Genomic DNA, 12,344 nt, shown 5'->3' with positions numbered 1-12,344 from the left:
CAAAGCTGGGTACCCAGCTACTGATGCCTTTGGCGTTGTTGGCGGCTGAGGCAGACGTGTGAAAACCAGATACCATCAATGGGATTGAAGTTACACAAAAACCTTCCTCAAATGTGAACTGCTGTCTGCTGGTGGTAATCGGACACTGTCACTTAAAGATCTCTGTGTGCTAGGTCTGATTTTATATTTCAGCACTAAAATGTCTGGGAATTTTGTATTTTTAAAGGTTATTTATTTTCATGTGTAGGTGTGTGCTTCTGTGGGTACATGCACACCACACGAGTACAGGAGCTCATGAAGGCCAGAAGAGGGCGCCAAATCGCCAGAACTGGAGTCAATGGCAGTCATGAGCCATCATGTGGATGTGAGGAGCGGAACTCAGGTCCTTTGCAAGAGTAGTAAATGCTCTTAACCATGGAGACATCTCTCCCGTAGATATCTTGCTTAATGTAGGTTCAATCCCTCATGCCACACAAAAATAAAATACAATAATAAAAACTTTCTAGAAAGAAACCTGCCCCCAGAGAACTCCACAGTTGAATCCTACCAAACAAGTAAGTAATGCACATTATCAATTTCATATATTCTCCTCCAGAAATTGAACAGAGGGCATATTCACCAGCTCACTGTCTGCAGCCAGTATTGAAGACCAGAATAGTCAAAGTCAAGGAAAGCAGAGAAAAACACAGATATCCCTGGTAAACATAGGTGCAAAGTCTCACCAAAATCTCAACAATCTATACAACAGATAACATGTCAGAACCCAATGGATTTGGTATGGAGTACAATTTTAACATTGAAACTTAACCAAAGCTGTTCACATGTTCAAATATGAACTGAATATATAACTTCCAAATTCAGAAAACATATTTTACAAAATCTAGCTTGCTTCCTTCCTTCCTTCCTTCCTTCCTTCCTTCCTTTCGCTCTCTCTCTTTTTTTTCTGTCAGCAAACTCGGAATATGAGAGCTTCCTTAACCTGGTGATCGTTTTTAAATCCATTGTTAAAAAATTATAATTAACACTGAAAATTCTGATTTTTTTCTTCTAAGGTCAAGAGGTGTCTGATTTCACACCCTCTGTTCAGCATTGTATGGGAGGTTGTGGTCAGTGCAATAAGGTGACAAAGAGAAATAAAAGTCACCCAGGTGCGATCGGGAGAGATCAAATGTTTTGTTTTACAGATTACATGATTTTCTATGGGGAAAAAAATCTGATGAACTCTACCAGAAATACTATCAATAAGTGAGCTTGTCAGAACTGGAGGATGCGGATCTGGGCTTGCTGGCATGGTCATGTAATTTCAGCCTCCCAGGGGCTGAGACGGAAGAATCACAGACTCAATGACTGGCTAGTCTACAGAGAGAGTTCAAGGTCAGCACAGGCAACTTAATGAAAGCTCTGTCTCAAAAGAGAAACTGAGGAGAGGCTAAGGATGTAGCTCACTGGTAGAGTTCTTGTTTGTGTACATTAGGGTTCAATTCAGGTACCAAGGGGGAAATGTAGGGTAAAAAAAAAATCAATATACAAATTCCAGTTGTCTCTCTAAATGCTAGGAATTAACCATTAGAAGTTGACATTGAAAGCATCCTTATAAAGCACCAAAGGGCATAATTAAGGGTTGAAAGATGGCTCAGTGGGTGAAATCTTGCTCTGAGAATATGAAGACCTGAGTTCAAATCCCCAGCACCCATATGAAAAGTCAGATATGGCTGTGAGTAGCTGTAAGGCCAGTAATGAAGGTGGGAGATAGAGGATCCAGAGGTCACTGACCATCTGGCCTAGCCAAAGCCACAGGGTTCCAAAGGAGAGACCCCATCTCCAGACAACGAGGCAGAAAGTGATGGAAGAAGACACCTACACCCAGCCCTGCCCTGCCCTCCGCATGCTCGCACACAGGCATGTGCACCCACCTACACTAATAATAAACACTTTTATAATCTATTCCAAAACTTATTTCTTAAAAGAAATCAACCAACCTATCTATAAAATCTATACAAATCTATAAAAATCATGTGTATAAAATACCAAAACCAAGTTGGAATAAAAAGAATACAGTTCAGGAATTCACACTGACTTGGGGCTCACTGTTAATCCACACTAATCGGGGGCACGTTACTAGTGCAAAGACAAACAGAAAAGTCATGGCAACAGGAGAGAGAGGCCAGAAGTAGAGGTGTGCACACAGCCGGCTGGTTTTCAACAAAGGCACAGGGGCAATCCCACAAAGCCAAATTAGTCTTTTCAACAAAGGGTGCTGGGAAATTGTAGGTGCTTGGGCGGCACGGTGAACTTTGATCTCCACTTTGTACAGCACACAATGAGCAACTAGAATGGGTGGCAGAGCTGAACGCAAGAGAGCCATTGTGTTAGTTACTTTTCTAATCGCTGTCATTAAATATCCAACAGAAGCAACGTAAGTAGTGGGAGGTTTGTTTTAGCCCACAGTTCAGGGCATGTGAGGGAGGGTTCAGTGGCTGACTTGCTTCTCATAGCCTGAGAGAGGGGCTGGTCACATGACCCCGCTGATAGGAAGTGAGGATGCTGACCAGACATCTTGAAGCAGGTGGTTGTGACCCTCAAGGCCATTTCCCCAGAACCTTACTTTATCTGAATAAGCTCCACCTCCTAAAGGTTCCTCAGCCTTCCAAAGAAGTGAGTATCCAAATGTATGACGCTGTGGGGAACATTTTGCTTTCAAACCATAACAATTATTATGCATTTAAAAAGAAAATAATGGAGAAAAGGCTTTGTGAGCCTGGCTTAGGCAAAGATTTTGACAGGACACCAAAAAATAATCCATGAAATAAAAGCTAGTTAATCTATCTTCATTGAATGGTAAAACTTTCCATAAAAGCACTGTTAAAGAAATGCTGTGGGTAAGGAGCACAGGAAGTCTCTGCAAAGCCGTGCATCCAGAAATCCTGGAACTGGAAAGATGTCACAGAAGCTAAGAGCTCTGGTTGCTCTTCCTGAGAGCCAGGATTCAGTTCCTAGCACCCACATCAGACAACTCACAACTGCCTGCAACTCCAGGTCTAGGGGCTCCACCACCCTCTTCTGGTCTTCTAGAACATGGGCATGCTCATGTGTGTGCACAATACACACACACACACACACACACACACACACACACACACACACACACACCTCAACCCACCCTACACCAATATATGTATATAAGTAAAAGAAACTGTTAGTTATTTGGCCGCGTTGTGTCCTTACCCTGCAAGGAAATGTCACAAAACACGACAGAATCCACTAATAAGAGTTTTATTAGAGATAAAGGAACAGAGTGCACAGGCCTGTGGAAGAGACATGTGTGTGGAAAAGAAGAAGAAGGAGCAGGAGGAGGAGGAGGAACCGGGAACATGGCGCTCATTTTTTAAAGGCTGGGTTGTGGCCAGGTCACGTCACTACTCCACGCATGTGCGTAGATCACATGGCCACATTGCGCACTTACGTCGCCATGAAACATCATGGATCCTGGTCACGCAAGACCCCTTGACCCGGAAATGGCTATCCTGACCTGGAACTGGCTAGGCAGAAGTGTCCGCCTGGCCTATGCGACCGTGGGGGCGTGTTGTGAACCCTTCAGAAACCTCAAGACAGTAATAATAAACAACCCAGTTTTAAAATGGTAAGATTATTTGACCAGGCACTTCACCCAAGCTGATGTGTGGATGGCAGGTGAGTGGTGAAAATTGTCTCGGTGCCATTAATCACTCCCCAGTGCAAGTCCCCCCACCATGAACATTGTCACACATCTTGCAGAGCAATTTGAACTCTGATGACACTGGGGGTTAGCCTTGGAGCACGTGCAGCTCACACCTGCTGGTGAGACCGAAGACGGCAATTGCCTAGGGAAAGAGTTATTTTAAAAGGTAGACATGTCTAGACCTACCACTCTCCATGCACTTATACCTAAGTATTCAAAGCCACTTTAATAGTCCAAAGATGGAAGGATCTGAAAATCCACCAACAAGAACATGGAAAAACAGACTACGATACATGATCTATCTGTGCCAGGGGATGTGCTCAGGAATGAAAAGGAAGAGACTCCTGATGAGCACTCCAGCGTAGATGACAATCACAATAATTACACCGAGGGAAGGGAGCCAGGCATAAATGAATGCATTCCATATGACTCCAGTTACAGAGTTCCCTAAGACGCAATCTGATCTGCGACGACAGAAAGTCGATCTGTGGTTGTCTGGAGATGGAAGGGAATGGGGAGGAGACGGGAGGAGCAGAGCAGGGAATCTTATAAAGCTGATCTCATCAAAGTTGATAGTGTAATTAGCAGAGTTAGGGGACAGCAGGGGGGAGAGGGATGGTGAGGTTAGCCAGTGGGTACCACAGCGTGGTTAGATGGGAGAAAGATGCTCTGATGTTCTAGTGCATGGCAGGGTGACCGAAGAAAATGACCACATGCTTTATATCTCCAAAAGGCTGCAACAAAGGATTCTGGATGTTTTTTACCACGAAGAAATGGTGTTTGACAAAGAAAGAGATATGAAGAGGGTCTTGCCCTGACTTGGTCATTACATGTATATGGCTATATGAAATACCACATAGGGGCTGGAGAGATGGCTCCATGGCTAACAGCCACTCATGCAGAGGACCCAGGTTCAGTTCCCAGGATGCACACTGTGACTCACAGCCAGCCATAAATCCAATTCCAGAGAATCTAACACCTTCTTCTGGCCTCTGCACTGCATGCATGTAGTGCACATACACACAGGCAGGCAAAACACTCATCATAAAATCAACTAAATCTTAAAACATTAAAAATAAGTAAATAAACATTTTTAAAGCATGCTAGGGCAGTAAACTAAATATATTAACTGCTGTTTAAAATGAGCTGAAGAAGCTGTGACTGACCGGCCCGCTCACTGCCATGAGTGTGATCATTCCCCGGGTTGAACGTGTGACCAAATCTACCAAGTTGTCTTCTCTTCCTGTTATTTGTCCTGTGTCAGGAATGACCAATAAAGCTGTTCAGGAACCTCTTGTCCCCTGAGCTTTCCGTTTAGATGACAGTAGAAAGTGCTCGGGCCAAATCCAGACACAGGTTGTGCTCACCACCTATGTGGACCACTGGTTTCTCCCACTGGGGTGGAATCGTCATTGATGGTGACAAATAGAGGAAATGTCTTTCTCCTGGAGCTGAGTCACTTGCAGGACAATGGCTGGATACGAATACTTGGAGTGGGACACCCTGACAGGTCTCCACAGGAGCTGGCAACAGAATTCTGGCAGCCTTGGGGGGAGGGGGGGCGCGGGGGGGGGGGCATTTGGCAACACAGAGACCAGAAACTGATAACTGAAGGATAGCTACATGCTGTAACTTCACGCCACACTCCTCAATACCGGCCAGTTTGGGGTGGGGGGTTGTTTGTTTTGATGTTCTTTTGAGGGGCCTTGCTATCCAGAGCTCTGCTGGCCTTGAAGGGATGCTCCCCCTGCTTCCGCCTCCTCTGGAGTGCAGCAGTTGCCTGGGCACACCTCCACCCCAGGCATCTGTCAGTTCTCTGACAATGCTGCAGAAGCTCTGGGGGGGTCTACAGATTCCCTCTGCCTGTGGGAGCGGGGTAAGGGCTGAGCTCTGAGCATCCAGGTGATAGAAGGAGGATGATACAGGAGCTGAATTGGGAGGATGCAACTCCAGGGGTCTGCAGACTCCCAGGGGTGGTGTGTCTCTTGCCTGCTGGGGAGGCATCAACAGACAAGCCACCTACCTAGGAGAAAGTGAGGCTCAGTGAAGTCAAGGGGCTAAGAAATACCTGACTCTCTTCAGCCCTCCTGTTTCTCTGGGGCTCTGTGGCCACCTGAGAGACAGCATTGTACTCTCTTCTTCGCAGGGAGACACAAACCCTGAAAATAAACAGCACAGTAAAAGCAAGCCCCTCCCCGCTGCCAATTAGCTGCCGAGAAGCTGGATTTTCCTGGGGGCTAGGGAAGAGATTCTGGCCCCAGTGGCCCCCCAGATTCCTGGGGAGAATGGCTCCAGATTTAGGGAACAGCCCCAGGGGGGTGGCTGAGAGAGTCTGGGGGAGAACTGGCCAAATAATCAGGGCATTCACTCGGGGGCTTTGTTTGCTGTTTCAGTGCAAATTAGCAATTAGCAGTGCCTGGCATCGGGCCACCTCCCTTCCAAGGCCAACTGGCAGCACGTGTCATTTTGTTCTTGGCTGGAGACCCGCAGGCTGGGTGGCAAGAAATAGGCTCAGTGGAGCCGGGACCAAAAGCATTGTGGTCCTCTACCTAGCAGACTGCCCCCGCTCGGTGGCATGGTGCCCAAGAGATTCCCCCCAGCTGGCTACCTTCATCGTGGGCAGGGTGTACAGTGGAGTGGGCCTGAGTGGGATCTTCTGCTTTACTAAGCTTGGCCTCCACAGAAGAAAGCAGAGGAGGAGAGAAACTGCTCTGCAGAGGCCCCACCGCCTTTGAAGGGATATAGCCAGTATCCAAATTCTCCTGCCTCAGAATTCTCAGAACCAGAGAAACGCGAACTGGAGCTCCCTCCGTGGGCCCTGGGGGACTTCAAATGCACAGATTTCTTCCTATCATCTGCATTTCTAGCGACTTCAGGGAGGACACTGAAGCAGTGGTCCAACCGTGCTTAGATGACCTGAAACATTCCTCATAGCAACGCCTGCATATAATCTCAGCGCTAGGGAAGAGAACATAGGCTGGTCCTTGGAGCCCACAGGCTGACCAGCCTAGCCAGACTGGTAAGCTCCAGGCCTGGGAGAGGCACTGTCTCAAAAAACAAGGACAGCATCCTGAGAAATGATACCTGAGATTGACCTCTGGTCTCTGCCTCCATACACATGCACACAAATATGGCAACACATACATATGAACACACACAAAAATGGTAGGGCTTCAACAAAAACTGGGGAGAGATGGGGTGCTAGGATGAATGAATGAGTGGATTGGCATCGGAAACAGGAATTCTAGTGCATCCCTAAATACCAAATAAGATGAAGGAACATGTGTCCTTTGAAATAATGCCCTGGGCCTTTGGAGAGAACAGGAGGCACAGATTTAAGCAAACTGAAATGCCCACTGGTGGTTTCTTGGGAATCCATGAAAAGGAATCGGCCTTACAAAACATGGGGCGATGGTCCAGGAGTGCAGATCTCAGCTACCTGCTTCAGACTCTTCAACCTCCTTCTCACTCTCCAGTCTCCAAGGACTAACACAGCTGAACTCCAGACCGTTGGTTTTGCTGGAGATGGTGCTAAAGTTAGTGGACATAGCAAATAAATACACAGGATTCCCAGTTAAATTTGAGTGTCAGGTAACTGACAGGTAAGAACTTAGTCTAAATATGTCCAGGTCTGTCTGAGTAATGATCAGAATACGTGAAAGATAGAGTCTGTCTTTTATGGCATTTCTTCTATCTTGCCATCACTTCCTACTTCCTGCCCCACTTCCTGTTTGTCCATTGCAGTTGTACATGGTGTCCACAATGGCTTTACCACCAGTATTTGTTTACCTTCTCCTGTCCCCTTGAAGCAACCAATTCACTGGGAGTCAATACACGCCTCTCTGTCTGCAGATGCCCTCCAGGGATCCTGCTTCTCTGTCCTCAAAGTCCCTGGAGGTGCTGAGACCCCAACTGTTCTTAGAAAGCGGAGATGTCAGTCCTTCAGTCCCAGGAACAAATGACAGCAGATATGGAGGAACACTCTTGTTGGGGGTGAGGGAATCAGGGTACCTTTACCCCCTACACACACACAAGGTGGGGGTCCAAATTCCTGGGGCTCACCTAAGCAGAGCAGGAGGAATAGAAGCCGAAGTCGTGTGGTCACATGAGCACAGTCCCAACCGCAGCCCGGCTGGGTAATTAAAAGCATGAGGGTCTAGCCCCACATCCTGACCCAGGACCAGGCGCGGGTTAGAACTACAGCTTTGTTTGGCTCATTAATTCAATCCAGACATTGAGTTTTTGAGGAATTATAATGTCCTCAGCACTCTGCCGGGGACCACAGAGGTTGGAAAAATGGGCTCTGAGAATTTGGCCCTCCAGACCTCATTCCCAAGGCTTTGAGGTTGGCTAAAATCAGGTTAGGGGCCAGGTTCCCTCCCTGACCCTCGCTGTACAGTAAGTAGGCACACACACTGCTCTCCCACTCAGGATGGTAGACATATCCAGGGCCCACAGAGGTTGAGGGAGGACCTCTATACGTGTGAAACACCCTCCCAGGACTCCAGCACACGGAAGTCTCAGAGAAGCATGTGTGCAACTTGCAGCGCCAACGGGAGAGTGATGGGTGATGGGAAAGCTCTTCTGTCGCTGTGCGACAGGTGTGTTTCGGTGATGGTGTGTTTCTGGGATGGCACCGTGGTCTCCTTCCTGCTGCTGTGATGAAAACACTGATCAAAAGCCACTTAGGAGAGAAAGGGTTTATCTGACTTACCAGCTCAGGTCATAGTCCGTCACTGAGAGAAGTCTGGGCAGGAACTCGAACAGGACCGTGGAGGCGGACCCTCTTGCTCTTTCATGTAGCATTTCCTCCAACCAGGGAACTCCCTCAGATAGAGAGTACCTGAGAACCCCTGGAGGGACACACTTGCTGGTTCACACCAGGGCTCCCTCCCGCTTAGCCAGCTTTCTTATACAGCCCAGAATCACCAGCCTGGGAAATGGTGCCGCCCACGGTGGGCTGGGCACTCCCACATCCGTTAACAAATCAAGATGGTCTCCCACAGGCCGGTCTAATCTAGATAATTCTTCAGCTGAGGCTCTCCTCACGGAAGATTTTTAAGCTGTGTCAAGCTGATGATTGATGTTAGTTAGGACAGATGGAACCATGCCTTTATTTTATTTTCTTATTCTTTCTCAATTCCCTGATTGACAATTCCCTGACAGTTTCATACATGTATATGATTAATTTTAGTCCTTTTCATTTTCCATTCTTCCCTCCCACCACCCCCTCTCCTGCTGCAGCCCCGTTCCCCGCCTTCCACTTCAGGTGTTACTGCATGAGAGCAGGCCAGAGGTGACTGGAGTGGGACAGTGTGTCAGCGGCTGCACCTCTGGAGAAAACGACCCTCACGACCCAGCAAGCATTTTCTAATGTCCAGACACCCCTGTTCCCATCTGTCGAGACATCCAGGATTTTTTAGAGCATTATGCAAATGGCCTACTCAAGTGGAGGACGGGGACAGCAACCTTGCAACCCTCCAGGGGAAAGGAAGGCAAGGCACAGGGGACCCCAAATGTTCTGTCCCTCCATTGTTGGGAGGAGCTGGGGGCAAGGACTTCAACATATGGGTGACGTAGGTGTATCTGGCCATGCCCCTCACTGTAGCCAGCCTCTCTGGGCAATGAGATTGTTTGCTCCTCCTCTCTTTATTTGGTGAAGAACTCCAGGTTTGATCCTTCCTAGATTCCATAGTTTTCATTAACGAGGTAACTTTTATCCATAGCCATCGGAGAGCAAACCTGAGCAGAGCTGAACAGAACAAGATGGCCCCCAGGAATTTCTCTGAACACAGGCTGGCTGTCCAGCTCAGCCCTGCTCCATGATTGGTTCTCGTCATCCAATCGCCTCATGCCTCCTGAGCTTGGCAGGGCTTGTTAATGATGAGCATCTGGAGATGGGTCACCCCTCAGAAAGCTGTACACATGACATCTTCAAGGCTGACAGGAACCATCTGCCTTTACATCCACAGTGAGGCCACTGGCCATCATCAATGGCTTAGCCCCACGGTTAGAGAAGTGTGACCATGGCCTTTGAAAGGCCTGGTCCCTCAGGGCCAGGAGCTGTTGGTGCCCATCTTCCCTCCCATGATGCAGTGTGTGTGTGTGTGTGTGTGTGTGTGTGTGTGTGTGTGTGTGTGTGTAAGAGAGACAGAGACAGAGACAGAGAGACAGAGAGAGAAACAGAGAGACAGAGACAGACAGACAGACAGACACAGAGACAGACACGCACAAAGATACAAAGACAAGACTTTCTGACTAACAAATTCTGCCACTAACTATCTGGATGACTCTAAGGAGTCACTCTTCTGTGTCTTAGTAGAGACAGAAGGCAATGCGATGCAGTCCCTGAGTGGGAGATTTGATCACCAATGTAAACAATGTGACTTCCATTAGCTTTGACAATGGCCTTCCTGTTATTCAATAGACTAGGTTTGATTCTTTTTTTTTTAAGCCAAAGGTTCTTGGCAACCAAGTCAAACAAAGTCAAAAACCAGGCTTGGTGGGGTTGAAATAAGACAGTCTCTTGATGCTAGCCCGTAAACTGCTCTCTGTGAAGTTCTTTCCTTTATCCCGGCAACACCCTGTGAAAGGGATTAATGTTCCCATCATACAAATGAGAAAAACAAGGCTCAGAGGAGCAGGAGTTCTGTCAGGGAAGGTACAGAGCCACCCAGAAACCCCACATTTCCTGTTGCAGGTCTGTGGAAGTGACCAAAACACCCTTATTACCAGAATCAGGGGCTTGAAATGTTCCAGAGGGAGCCCAGGTCCTCACCTTTCCCTGGGTATACACTCTCCTCTGAGGGGTTTTCAGATTTCCCAGCTGGGTGGCTTATGGGTGGGATGGCACGTCAGTGACTTGGGTGTTTGCATGATCAGGCTCCTGTGTCTTGAGAAGAGCCCAGTGAGGGCTCAAGATCCTGTAGGAGGATTAGACATCTTTGCCAGACTGAGCCAAGAACCAACCACTTCCCCAAGCTCTGCCCACCCCAGCCTAGCTGCTGGCTCAGTCAGTACTGCTGTTATGAGATGTTGGTTGTCAGTACTGCTGTTGCGGGCTGCTAGGATTCTGGGCTTGTTGTTACACAGCAGTACTGTCATCTATTTTTAGGCCACAGTGGCAGCTGCGGTGCCGTACAGTCCACCTCAGAGAGAGACTGAGGAGATGACTCAGATTGTAAGGGCTTATGGTACTGGCATGAGGACCTGAGTTCAATCCTTAGAATCCGTTTTTTAAAAAAGACAGTGGTGTGTGTCTGTAATCTGAGCACTGGGGAGGCAGAGACAGGAGGATCCCTGGAGCTTGCTGTCCCCCATCCCTCTCAGAGATCCCCAGATCCCAAGAAGAGATCTCAAAACCCAGGGTGGACAGCTCCTGAGGAACAACACCCAAGCTGACTCCTGATCTCCATATGCACACAAATACATGTGCACCCACTACACATGCCCCTGCACACACACACCTACATATACATCCACAAAAATACTTGGTTATAATCTACAGCAAGCTGCAAGAGTCTCATTAATTGATATATCTCAGACTTCAGTTAGGTTTTTCTCAGCTGAGGAGAGCCTTGTAAATTCCCACCAAGCACCCAGTCTGCCTGGGTATTTGACAAGGGCACTGCCTGGAAATGGGGCACCAGTCTAACGAACGCTTAGAGAAAGTTCTGGTGTTTCCAACGGAACAGTTTGCACCAGCTAACCTGAAGGAATCTCCATTCTCCCACCTGTGAGACGGGCTCAGCCTCCCACCCACAAGTGTGAGGAATCTCAAACTCGAAGAGGGCTTCAAGGCTAATGCACAGACAACGTGGTGACCTAGAACACAAACAAGAGACGTTCCTGGAGCAGCTGGCGAGCCCTTCCTCTCTGAGAATTCTGCTAGGAAACCAGAAGCAGCCAGTCCTGGCTCTGGGACTTCCTGAGAGCCTCACAAGATGGCTGGGGATGGAGATATTGGGAGACCAGAGCGTGTGCATGCCAAAACCCTAAGGGCGGGGGGGGGGGGGGGGGGTCTTCACACTGCCAATGCTATCATTTCCCATCCAAAGGAGTTTACAGGGGCCTGGGGGCCTTAGAGCAGGGCTGAGAACTCACGGAGGACATAGTCTCTTGAACTGCAAATAAAGTCATGAAATGCTAACGTTTCTGATCTGCACCATGGGTTTTGGTTTTTGTTTTTTAAACACACCGAGCATGCCCTGTGCCATGTTTTCCTTTCCTTGACTGATACCCTATCCTGGACAGAACACGGGATTGGGGTGGGAGGTTGCAGCAAGTGACAGAAAGAAATGTTCGGAGGGTGATCTGGTGGCATCTCAAAGGCCCTGTGAGAGCAGAAGTTAGAAACCCTGGGTCCCGCACCAGAGCTCCTTGTTTGCCTGGCTTTCTGAGTCCCCATGCTCTTACTGGGACCTTCCCAGCCCTGCAGACCAGATAGTTCTGCCTAGACTCAGGTCACCAGCCTGGACTAAGGACAGCACCTCCCCTGCAGCAGAGTGCTCCAGGGAGAGGCCAGCATCCTTAGTGAAGACAGAAATCCAAGCTGGCTCCAACTTTCCCATCAGACCACATCATCATGGGTGGGCCCACTCTGTCACAAGTGCCACATCCTCCATCA

Source organism: Peromyscus maniculatus, chromosome 10, assembly GCF_049852395.1.
Source record: "Peromyscus maniculatus bairdii isolate BWxNUB_F1_BW_parent chromosome 10, HU_Pman_BW_mat_3.1, whole genome shotgun sequence".
Lineage (NCBI taxonomy): Eukaryota > Metazoa > Chordata > Mammalia > Rodentia > Cricetidae > Peromyscus > Peromyscus maniculatus.
This window is presented reverse-complemented; position numbering follows the sequence as displayed.